This window comes from Leucoraja erinacea, chromosome 2, assembly GCF_028641065.1.
Source record: "Leucoraja erinacea ecotype New England chromosome 2, Leri_hhj_1, whole genome shotgun sequence".
Lineage (NCBI taxonomy): Eukaryota > Metazoa > Chordata > Chondrichthyes > Rajiformes > Rajidae > Leucoraja > Leucoraja erinaceus.
In genome coordinates, this window is record NC_073378.1 from 66,137,195 (window position 1) to 66,149,317 (window position 12,123).

The 12,123-nt window shown below is 41.2% G+C and overlaps 1 protein-coding gene across 1 annotated transcript in view; it reads right to left on the reverse strand.

Moving 5' to 3' along the window:
• LOC129710935 (cadherin-18-like) overlaps positions 1 to 10,353 on the reverse strand; it is a 757,826-nt gene extending 747,473 nt beyond the window's left edge. Inside the window, exon 1 of the mRNA XM_055658245.1 lies at positions 9,067 to 10,353. The gene's annotated coding sequence lies outside the window, so the exon portion shown is untranslated. The remainder of the gene's footprint in view (positions 1 to 9,066) is intronic.
• Between the last annotated feature and the right edge of the window lie 1,770 nt (positions 10,354 to 12,123).

Here is a 12,123-nt window from a genome sequence, read left to right on the forward strand (position 1 = left end):
GCTGCTGCCAACGACAAGCAGTGCTTGGACACGGTGGAGCTCCTTCCCCTCTCACCAGTTGCCGCTTCTTCCTTCACTTTGTATGTTCCCCACTTACACCCTCCCCTGCAGTCACCAATGTCTTCCAAGGTGGAGCATGTTGAAGACTACCATTGAGAAAGAGGGGAAATGAGGAGGAGGTAGAGGAAAAGGAGGAGGAGGAAGAGAAACAGAGTGAATATAGTGATGGGATGACAGATGGTGCAATGGGCTAAGTGTTCGGCTGGCGACCGGAAGGTAGCTGGTTCGAATCCCGCTTGGAGTGCATACTGTCGTTGTGTCCTTGGGGCAAGACACTTCACCCACCTTTGCCTGTGTGTAAATGTAATGTAATTATGTGAAGCACTTTGGGGTCAATGAAAGTTGACTAAAAATGTGCTATATAAATAAGATTATTATTATTATTATTATTATTATGGGTGAAGGAGGAGGCAGTGGAGTGGCCAAATGTGAGCTGCAAAAACCGTTGCAAAAACTGGACAGTGCGATGGATGGTGGGCTCACTGGTTCACCTTGTGAGCCAGGGTTGGCGTCAGCGGATCTGTCCACTATAAATGAAATCCTTTATAAAGAGGTCTGTTAAAACAAGAATTTGCTGCATAAACACCAGATCAACTTTTAATTTTCTGATCAATAACTTATATTAACGATTTATCGAGGAGATGAGGAAGAAAAAAAAATTCATGTAGTTAGGCCACAGATCAGTCATTTATCATAATGCATGTCACAGCAGATGCTAAAGCTCAAATATACCAATCCAGTTCTCATATTCATACTTCCTTAGAATGGAAGCAAGTGACAAAAAGCATTGACGTGCATTGTTTGGGACGAGATCTTTTTGCCAAAATACAATTTAAAGAATGTCAAATCCTTCCATAAATTCAGAACACACTTGCTACATAGCAGAACATTTAAACAGCATCGTGTATTTCAAATTTATGTGCGAAAAACAATACAAAATAAAATCAATACTTAACGAGAACCTAACATTCGTTTAAAAAAAAAAAACACATTTTTCTATATCTATTTACATTGAGTTTGGAGAGTAGAAGGGGAAAACAGTGCATTTCCGTAAACATTATGCACCAAACATTCCTCAATTAAGAAATGAGGGGACACATTTCATAATTGGTTGCTCAGTAAATACCGTTTCCAGTGATTCTTTAAAAACAGCGGAATATCAAATGGATATGGCTACAAGCAGTTTGTTTTAACTACGTGCAGTAGCTCAAAGCTGCCATAAGGTGGTGGGAGATGTACATTTCAGTGAAATCTCATCATCAAATGCCTTTTTGGGGGAAAAAAAGGAATAACACTGTTTTATTGGCAAACGGGTGCCATAATTATGAGTATCTTGTTAAACTTTCAAGGAATGTAACACATTTATAAATACAAGAGCAACTTTAAAATAAACAAATAATCCTGAAGAATACATAGCACCACACAAACCTTACACATTTCTCAGCTACTAAAGCATTGCACATTATTGATGAGAAGCGAATAGCAAACATTTTTCTGCTCCAAACACTTATTGTACTTGCGTAGCAGAAAGTATGAATTTATTCATCAATTTATACCCATCTTCACAACTGGACATTACAAATGGTTTTGGCATTATTTGTGGATTTGCCAATTAAACAATGGTACAGACAGCGTGCAAGATAACAGTAACATTTTATTGTTGAGCAACATATATATATATAGAAACATAGAAATTAGGTGCAGGAGTAGGCCATTCGGCCCTTCGAGCCTGCACCGCCATTCAATATGATCATGGCTGATCATCCAACTCAGTATCCCGTACCTGCCTTCTCTCCATACCCCCTGATCCCCTTAGCCACAAGGGCCACATCTAACTCCCTCTTAAATATAGCCAATGAACTGGCATCAACTACCCTCTGTGGCAGAGAGTTCCAGCGATTCACCACTCTGTGTGAAAAAAGTTCTTCTCATCTCGGTTTTAAAGGATTTCCCCCTTATCCTTAAGCTGTGACCCCTTGTCCTGGACTTCCCCAACATCGGGAACAATCTTCCTGCATCTAGCCTGTCCAACCCCTTAAGAATTTTGTAAGTTTATATAAGATCCCCTCTCAATCTCCTAAATTCTAGAGAGTATAAACCAAGTCTACCCAGTCTTTCTTCATAAGACAGTCCTGACATCCCAGGAATCAGTCTGGTGAACCGTCTCTGCACTCCCTCTATGGCAATAATGTCCTTCCTCAGATTTGGAGACCAAAACTGTACGCAATATACACACACATGGTGGGAATTATTAATAATTGTTCTGTGCAGAGACATATTAACCTGCAGATCAATCAAGTCATCTTTTGAAGTTGATCAAAGCATCTATTGATATCAATGTTTCAATTTAAAATGTTTGTAAATATATAATCTGAAATTAGAGGTATATAAATAAATAAGTATAAATAATTTTCAGCATCCTAATATTTAATTAGCATACTGTTGAGGATAATTTTCTATTATTGTTTCAATTTTGTGGTGGAAATGTAGCTACAGCATAATACACTCATTTTAATCGAAGAATGGGGTCAAGGAAAGAGCGTTCATGTCGCGGCCCTGTTTCAACCAATCTTTCCACCACCATGCACATGAAGCGCAAGATGCCATGGTATGCAGATGCGGAGAGGTGGGTTCAGCTCTGGCCGAACAATTTATAATCTTGTGATGTGGACTCGATAATAAGAAATCGAAGATTAGTTCCATTAATTCCAATTGATTTTGCTCAGCACTCATATGAACATTTGCAAATTACCTCTTCCCAATATTTTCTCTTAGGCAAGAAACAGACTGCAAAAGTGTTTACTCGTTGGCAAAAAACGAGGGGGAAATTAAAAAAAAAGCAAAAAAGTTAGTATGGCTTTTTTACTGATGTTGATATGTTGAGCAATAAATGGAAAAGGCGGAGAAATTAGTCATACGTGGTCATGTTCATGACAAAATATACACACCATCTCCTCCCAGCTCCCCAAAACTGTGCAGAATAACTGATTGGATAAATAAATTAGCATAAACAAAACTATAATCAATGAGACTGAAAGTCAGTAACTTTCTGAATCCTAATAATCTGCGTCCCAAGATTTTTATAGCCTATGAAGATGGTGGATATACTGGTCGTCATCGTCCAAAATTCTGGAACAGCTCCAACAGATTGGGGCAATTGTACACCAACCTACTATCCCACCACCACCTTTTCAAAAAGGAGAGAGGAAAGGCATGCGGTGGTGGGGAGAGACGAATACATCAGTTATAGGGGAAAATGCAAGAATGTGTTTTTAGGGAAGAGAAGGCAAAGCATTTGATAAATAATGAAACCATGCCTCTGCATTATCTTTATGGAAGTGAAAACATGTTTGATAATTCAGCTGGAGTTCCCGAGGCAGTAACTAGCATAAGATTAGTTGGGTGGATACAGTTAGTGCACCTCACAAACCTGCTTCAGCAGACACTTCTCGCCCTCCTTTGAAAGTGTCTGTGGTCCTGCATTGACTTTATCAGTCAATACAGGAACCCACTAAATCAGTGGAAGCAAGTCATCTTCCATTTTTAGGGACTGCCCAAGAAGCCAACATAATTGTAGTAAGACATCAATTTGGACTTTCAGAAGGCTTTTAATAAACCACACAACATGGCCGCCTCGCCAACAGTCCGTTGTGTCCCTTCCTTCTTTGTTGTTTTTTAGTATGTGTCAAATATAAGTTTGTGTTCTTTAGTTTTTTTTTTTGTTTTTTTTTTATGAGGGGAGTGGGGGAAAATTGTTTTTAAATCTCTTACCTCGACGGAGATGCAATTATTTTCCATATCGTATCTCTGTCTGCAATGCAGTCTAACATCGCAGAGCTGGCGGCCTCTGCTGGAGAGTGACTTCGGGAGCTCCCGCCATGGGAGCCTGCAGACTTAACATTGTGGAGCTCACGGTCCCTGGTTAGAGACCGACTTCGGGAGATTCCAAGCCGCAGGTGCTTTGATTGCCCCGACGATGGTTCGACTCCCCCGACCGCGGGAGAAGAGGAAGATTAGACTTTACTGCAGTGAGGATCCATCACAGTGAGGAATGCAGGGAATCCACTGTGGTGGATGTTTATGTTAACTTTTATGTAGTTGTGTGGCTTGTTGCCTTTTTTTTTAGTATGGCTGTATGGTACTTCGAGTTTCACTGTACCTTAATTGGTACTCGTGACAATAAACTGACCTTTGATTCTTTGAACATCAAATTTACAGCAAAAGTCAAAGGGCAATATGCTGGTATCACCACAGATTGGTTTACAGACCAGAGAGGGCTCGATCCTGACTACGGGTGTTGTCTTTACGGAGTTCGTACATTCTCCCCGTGATCAAGTGGGTTTTCTCTGGGTGTTCCAGGATCCTCCCACACTACAAAGACATGCAGGTTTGTAAGATAATTGGCTTCTGTAAATTGTTCCAAATGTGTGGGATAGTGCCAGTGTGTGGGGAGATTGCTGGTCTACAAATTGAGATGGACTTCAAGAAATATAGATATGCAAAGTGAATGGGATGTGACAATGGAGTTAAATCAGGAAAATAGGTCTTATATTTTGATAGGAAAATATCTGCTTGTCCAGAGGGCAAAACATTTAAAGGTTTTTAGAGGAACATGGGCATCCAGGTATATGAATCACTGAAAGTTATATGCACATAGAACAATATTAGAAATACAAAGAATGTCTTGGACTTAAAGACAAGAATAAAGATGTCTTACTACAATTATCTTCTTCCTGGACAGTCCCTTAGAATGGTGGATGTAGGAAGTGATTGTAGGTTTCTATAATGATTGATGAGGTTAATATAGGAGCATGGACACATTCAAAGATGGGACATGAAGTATGCGATGATGCAGCTGTTTGAGAGGTGCAATACACCTTCCTCCATTACACAATAGGAAGCACAAAGCTCTGGAACTACATTGTGCCCGGCAAGACCCAATGTAGAACATTATGTACAGGTCACGTCACCCTAAGAAAAGGATATTTGTAACAAAAAGGTTTACCGAATTAACCCTTGGGAAGGTGGACATTCTTTGAAGAGAGATTGAGCAAATCAGTAGGTAGACACAAAATGCTGGAGTAACTCAGCGGGCGAGGCGGAATCTCTGGAGAGAAGGAATGGGTGACGTTTCGGGTCGAGACCCTTCTTCAGACAATTCAGTTGTTTCTAGATTCTCTCTCTCCCCCCCAGCCCCACAAAATAGGATCGTTAAAACTGGAGAGGAGTCTCATAAGTAGCTAGAGTGGAGTGATTAGATTAGATTCCTTTATTGTCTCCGCTCCAGGCCGCCGCCCCAGCTCCGGGTCCTGCAGTCTCAGCTCCAGGCCGCTGCCCCAGCTCCGGGTCCCGCAGTCTCCACTCCGAGCCCCGCTGCATCAGCTCCAGGCAGCCGCCGAAAGCCAGAACCCCGCTCCAGCAAGTCGGGCCACCGCTGCCTCAGCCCCGAAGATGGCCAGCCTCTCGTTGGGGAGTCCTGGCCGGCTCTGCCTCCAGAGCCTTGGGGTCAGACGCAGGCTGGAGGCCGCCAGCTCTGCCATTAGGCCTCAGCGCAGACGGAGCCAGAGAAGGGGGATACGACACGAAAAAGTCGCACTCCCCCGAAGGAAGAGACAGAGAACATGTTTCACCCCCCCCCCCCCCAACAAACTAAAACTTAACCAAAACAAGATAAAAAAAAACAGAAAAAAGTAAAGACAGACGGACTGCAAGCGAGCTGCAGCTGTTAACAGCGCCGCCACTTCCAGATGAAGTGAACCTCTTTGGCACCACACAAAAAAAAAGAGAGAGAGAGAGAACATTTTAATCTCCAAAAATCTATCAACGGGTAAACAGATTAACACCAAAGAATAAGAGCAGTCTTAAATGATGGAGCAAATGCAATAGGCTAAATGGCCTCCTTCTGCTTTTCTTATGTTGGAACTGGGGCAACATATTATCTTGAAATATGATATGCTTCAAGATAGATATTCAACTGGAAAACTTTAGTATTTGTGGATTGTTCATTTTAATGCTTGCAAATTCAAAACCTTTGCCAGTCTGACCATTCATACTTAACACTACTGGCGGACTGGCAAGCTTTGCAGCATTTAAACCCAAGATGCTTCATTTGATTTCATCAATTGAGTGTATACCAGCAAGAATATATGATCTGTTCTTACTAAAAGATCAGAAAATGATATCTACAAACATTTTATTCTGAAATATGACATTTTACATATTTACAATGTGCTAAACATCTCCATAACATTCAAAAATAATGACTGAGGGAAGGAGCTCTGGTCCAAATATCCCAAATCATTTAATGATTGAACTGCAGCACATTTAGGCCATGCAAGTACTTTGTGGATCTGGATGCATTTTCAAGATCTATCCAAAATAAACCTTCAAAATTAAGCCTGGCTCATCCCGGTTCTTGGCTTTATCAAAAACAACCAAGGAAATTTATGGCATGCACCAATCTCCAAGGATTAGTAATGAAAACCAGTCTCTCTTGTAAAGGGTCAGATGCACCTCAGAACCTCAAAAGTCATGCTACCATCTTAATTTAAGGTTCACCATTGTTGACATATCCAAGTGTACAGTGTAACCAAGTCAAATTGGCATCTTACATAATATTGCACATTATTTAAGTTGATAAGATTATTACAGATGAGAACAAAAAAAAAACACCTAAATGATCAGACCTATCCACAGGTGGTTGAACTCCTTCCAATCTAATGCATGATCAATTCTGGTGAAAGACAATATTCCATTAAATTACCTTTGATCTATACATTTTTTTTATTTGGTCAGTCAAACGGTTTTGTTCCATCAAGTAAACGACAGACAGAAATAAATATTGCCGTTTTCCAGATGCCTAACATTACATGATCAGCTGTTTAAACAATGCAACATTGATAATATTATAAAAGCAGGATTTCAAAAAAGAAAAAGAAAAATGGTTCATTATTCCAAACTCACAAACAATCAAGCCTGGTGATTGCACTCTGCAATAGTTTGATGTATTTTTCCCCTAGTGGGCATCACTGTAATGAATTAGAGTACAAAATGCTTGCATGAAGCAATTTTACATTCAACGTGCATTGGTGCTACATTACAGTGGCACAAGTATTGAGCTTTACCTCAAACACCAGCTCCTTTATAATATTTCAGTATTTCACAAGAGCCAAAAATTAAGTACTGTACAATATATTCTCAACATTTTAAACCTTGCGAATGACACTCAAAGATCAAATCTGCTCATCTTGTGCCACCTTATTACTATGTCTATTACCATTACTCGTTTGTTGGTTTTGCCTTAATAATTGAGTACCTATAAAGTCACAACCAGTTAAAATTGTAGTAAGGACCAGCTGATTGCTACCTGTACTGAAGGAACATATATTTTTAAGCCGGACAGTGGTTAAAAAAAAAATAATAAAACAAATATTTGTAGAAAATGTATCAATAGAGACCATAAAAAAAACCCTTTCAGCTGGAACTTCCTGCAGTCAAAATCTCTTGCTTCCAGCTGATATGCCCTGCAGTGAAATCCATGTACAAAAAGCTTAATGGCTTTAAAGCTCTTCCAGGATATATGGAGCATATACATACGCGTGTACTAAATTATCACTCAAGTTTTTTTTAAAACAATAAACCGCCATCAATAAGGCATATAATTAGAATTAGCTAACTTTCTTTTGGAGGATTGGTAAAACGGTGTTTCTCGTTTTTCGTATTTTACGCTACATGCACACAAGACCCAACAGTGAGTTTTACACACTACGTTTCTCTGGTGACTGCAGAGCCAATTCCATCGCTAAATATGCGAGCTTTCGAAGATAGTTTCACTGTCAATTGCTGCACCTTCCTCCGGATCAATAATGTGCAAGGCAGGACGAATTCATTATTGCAAGGTTTCTTTGCAAACAAAAACGTGGGAACGCTCACACCTCCCGTGCTAATCAGTGAAAAACAAAGTTCATTAAGGAAATGATCTTCACGTGAAACAAGTCACGATTTAAATATTTCACATATCAACGCTGGCAGATTAACCCCAACCCCCCGCCGACCACCACCAAATTTGCTTCTGCTAGAGAAGCCAATTATTTGACACACTAAAACATTTCTACCGTTTGCTGAAAACACAGAATACTCTCTGGTTGGCGTTGTAATTGTTCAATGCAAGCTCACTACTTCACTGAAACCCGCCACACTATCGCAGCTTATGACATACCATGTCCTCGCAGCCCAGATCAAAACGGAACAAGCGAGCAAGCCTGCGTGAATAAGAGTGTATTTATATCGCCACATCACAGCCAGGAGAACACCTCGATAGGAAACACAATTCTTTCGCAAGCTCGCGGCTCACTTACAACTTTTATTGCGCTCGCTGCGTTTTTATTTTGCCATTTATTTTCTGTATTATTTACTAAATCCAGGACCCGTAAGCGGCAGGGTATTGCAGTCTGTGAAGAAGCGCCGTAGTCGTTTTAAATAAATAAATAAATACATACATACATACATAAATACATAATTCGGCTCGTATCCAGCTAATGGTGTTCTCTTCAGACGGGGGAAGGAAAATAAAATCCGAAAATGAAAGCGTTACCAGAACAGAAGTTTTAACGACCGCAAGTGCATGAGAGGCAGCCGGGGATCGCGGGTCACCCTCTCGGATGCAGCAAGCATCTTACTTGACAACACTGCAGTGTCCAAACTCAGCTATGCACAGAGCGGTGATCTGGGGCTGGGGTGATGTTGGGGGAACGCGGAACAACGAGAGAGGGATACAAAAAAAAGAAACTTTGCCGTTCAAGTGAACCCTTTTCGCCCTGAGCAGAAGCCGAGAGCTCCAGAGTAAGCGCACACCTCCAGCTTGCCCTGCAACCCAACCACAACAATTTTTTGATTTAATTATTGCGAAGTTATACACCCAAAACGCGTCTCAACCCACAACTGACCAGCGGACCTGAATCGCGGTTCGCCCCACAAAATAAATAGCAACGATTTCATTTTACTCACAGTAATGCAAAAACAAGCTGTTTAAAATACTTGCTGCAGCTCTAACTAAAGCTTTCAGCCGCTTCAAAGCACCTCGAGGCTTCAGGGTCCGTCCCCTTCGCAGCTTCTTCGGATGCTTAGAGCTGAACGGCTGCAGAGAAGCTCTGCAAGGTGCAGTCTCTCCCTCGTCTTTCTCCTCCAGCAGCTCGCTCCCCTTCCCTCTCCCGCCGTCTCTCTTCAGTTCCAGGGATCCAGGATGCTGACAGCGTTCAGCATGACAGTGGAAATGTGCAGCTCTCCAACCCCTCCAGCGTCCATAGTGAGATAGGTATCAGAACGATCAGGCTTCTGACAATCACATGGTTCTGGTGGTGCTCTCTCTGCGTCTATGCTCCAGTTACTGCTGTATAATCAATCTAGCCTGACTGAAACTAATAGGCCTCTATTTAACCAGCCAATCAATATCCAGGATTCCTCTGCTCGTTCCCAGTGTCTTACACTATTCGAACAAACAATGGGAGTTTTCTCGTAGTTAAAACAATCTTTATGCTAAAAAATTACCCACATAACAGTGGGAACAAAAGTCAATTTTCAAAACAGAAGTTCATTTGAATGAACGCCACGAATTTCCCACAAATAGGCGATTTACAAAAAAAAAAGATAAAGCAAGAGGAAGGAGTTGCCTCTGTAATTGCTAGTGCAATGTTTAGTTAAAGAGGCCATGACGCGAATCGCAAAGGGAATGTTTTCCAAACTTATGTTGCATAATCACTGATTCTGAGAGAGCTTGGTCTTGACTAGTTTTCTGTGCTTTGTCCTTTACTATCATTTGCCAATGTTTTAATTTATTGCTGCTGGTTTGTATTGGCAATGGGATGCATTATGGTCGACAGAGCACACTTGGAAAAGTTATGTAAGTGAGGTTATTATTAAATTCGGGATTTAATTTGCGTTTAGTGTAGAGTCAACCAGGATATCAACTTGACCTCAATATGTGTAAATCAGGAAGTTAAAAAAACGAAATTCTGATTTATGATTGCAATCCATCACTGCAAAATTCTCACGTTGAACAGACAGCAATAGTTGACTTGGGCAAGACTGTAATGTAACTGTAATGGGGAAATGGGTCACACCTTCCGTGGAATATGGCTTGCTGGGCAAGGTCACAGAGATGGTTGGTGCTCAGAGAATGAATAAAATTGGGTAGAAAACATGTTGTTATGACATATTTTAGTTTTCTCAATTACATTGTTTGCTGTACTGTTATAATTAACCCTACAAATTAAATCAGAACAAATTATTAAAATAAAGAAATCTTAAAGTGGAGCAGTAAAATGGAGACACAAGGGGAGGTTTGTGCAGGAAAGGTTACTGAAGACGCCATAGGACAGAAAGTTTAAGAATAGACAATAGACAATAGATGCAGCAGTAGGCCATTCGTCCCTTCGAGCATTCAATGTGATCATGGCAGATCATCCCCAATCAGTATCCCATTCTTGACTTTTCCCCTAATCCTTAAGAGCCCTATCTAGCTCTCCCTTGAAAGCATCCAGAGAACCTGCCTCCACTGCCCTCTGAGGCAGAGAATTCCACACTCACAACTCTCTGTGAGAAAAAGTGTTTCCTCGTCTCCATTCTAAATGGCTTACCCCTTACAAGACAAAAATAAAAAAAGGACAGACGACTGTAGTCGAGCCGCTGCCCTTAGGCGCTGCCACTGCACTGCATTGACTGGTGTACCATGACACTCAGGTCTCGTTGCATCTCCCCCTTTCCTAATCAGCCACCATTCTGATAATAGTCTACTTTCCTGTTCTTGCCACCAAAGTGGATAACCTCACATTTATCCACATTATACTGCAACTGCCATGCATTTGCCCACTCACCCAGCTTATCCAAGTCACCTTGCAGCCTCCGAGCATCCTCCTCACAGCTAACACTGCCCCCCAGCTTCGTGTCATCCGCAAACTTGGAGATGTTGCATTCAATTCACTTGTCCAAATCATTAATATATATCGTAAATAGCGGGGGTCCCAGCACTGAGCCTTGCGGTACCCCACCAGTCACTGCCTGCCATTGTGAAAAGTACACGTTTATTCCAACTCTTTGCTTCCTGTCTGCCAGCCAGTTCTCTATCCACATCAATATTGCACCCCCAATACCATGTGCTTTAAGTTTGTATACTAATCTCTTATGTGGGACCTTGTCGAAAGCCTTCTGAAAGTCCAGATATAACACATCCACTGGTTCTCCCTTATCCACTCTACTAGTTACATCCTCAAAAAATTCTATAAGATTCGGCAGACATGATTTACCCTTCATAAATCCATGCAATTCATTTTGTCCAATGATTTCACCACTTTCCAAATGTGCTGCTATCGCATCTTTAATAACTGATTCTAGCAGTTTCCACACTACCGACGTTAGACTAACTGGTCTGTAATTCCCCGTTTTCTCTCTCCCTCCCTTTTTAAAAAGTGGGGTTATATTAGCTACCCTCCAATCCTCAGGAACCACTGCAGAATCTAAAGAGTTTTGAAAAATTATCACTAATGCATCCACTATTTCTGAGGCTATTTCCTTAAGTACTCTGGGATGCAGCCTATCTGGCCCTGGGGATTTATCGGCCTTTAATCCATTCAATTTACCCAACACCACTTCCCGGCTAACCTGGATTTCACTCAGTTCCTCCATCTCATTTGACCCCCGGTCCCCTGCTATTTCTGGCAGATTATTCATGTCTTCCTTAGTGAAGACAGAATCAAAGTAATTATTCAATTGGTCTGCCATGTCCTTGTTCCCCATGATCAATTCACCTGTTTCTGACTGCAAGGGACTTACATTTGTTTTAACTAATCTTTTTCTCTTCACATATCTCTAAAAGCTTTTGCAGTCAGTTTTTATGTTCCTTGCCAGTTTTCTTTCATAATCTATTTTCCCTTTCCTAATTAAGCCCTTTGTCCTCCTCTGCTGGTCTCTGCTGGACTCCCCATACCCTCTGATCGCTTTAGCCACAAGGGCCACATCTAACTCGCTCTTAAATATAGCCAATGAACTGGCCTCAACTACCCTCTGTGG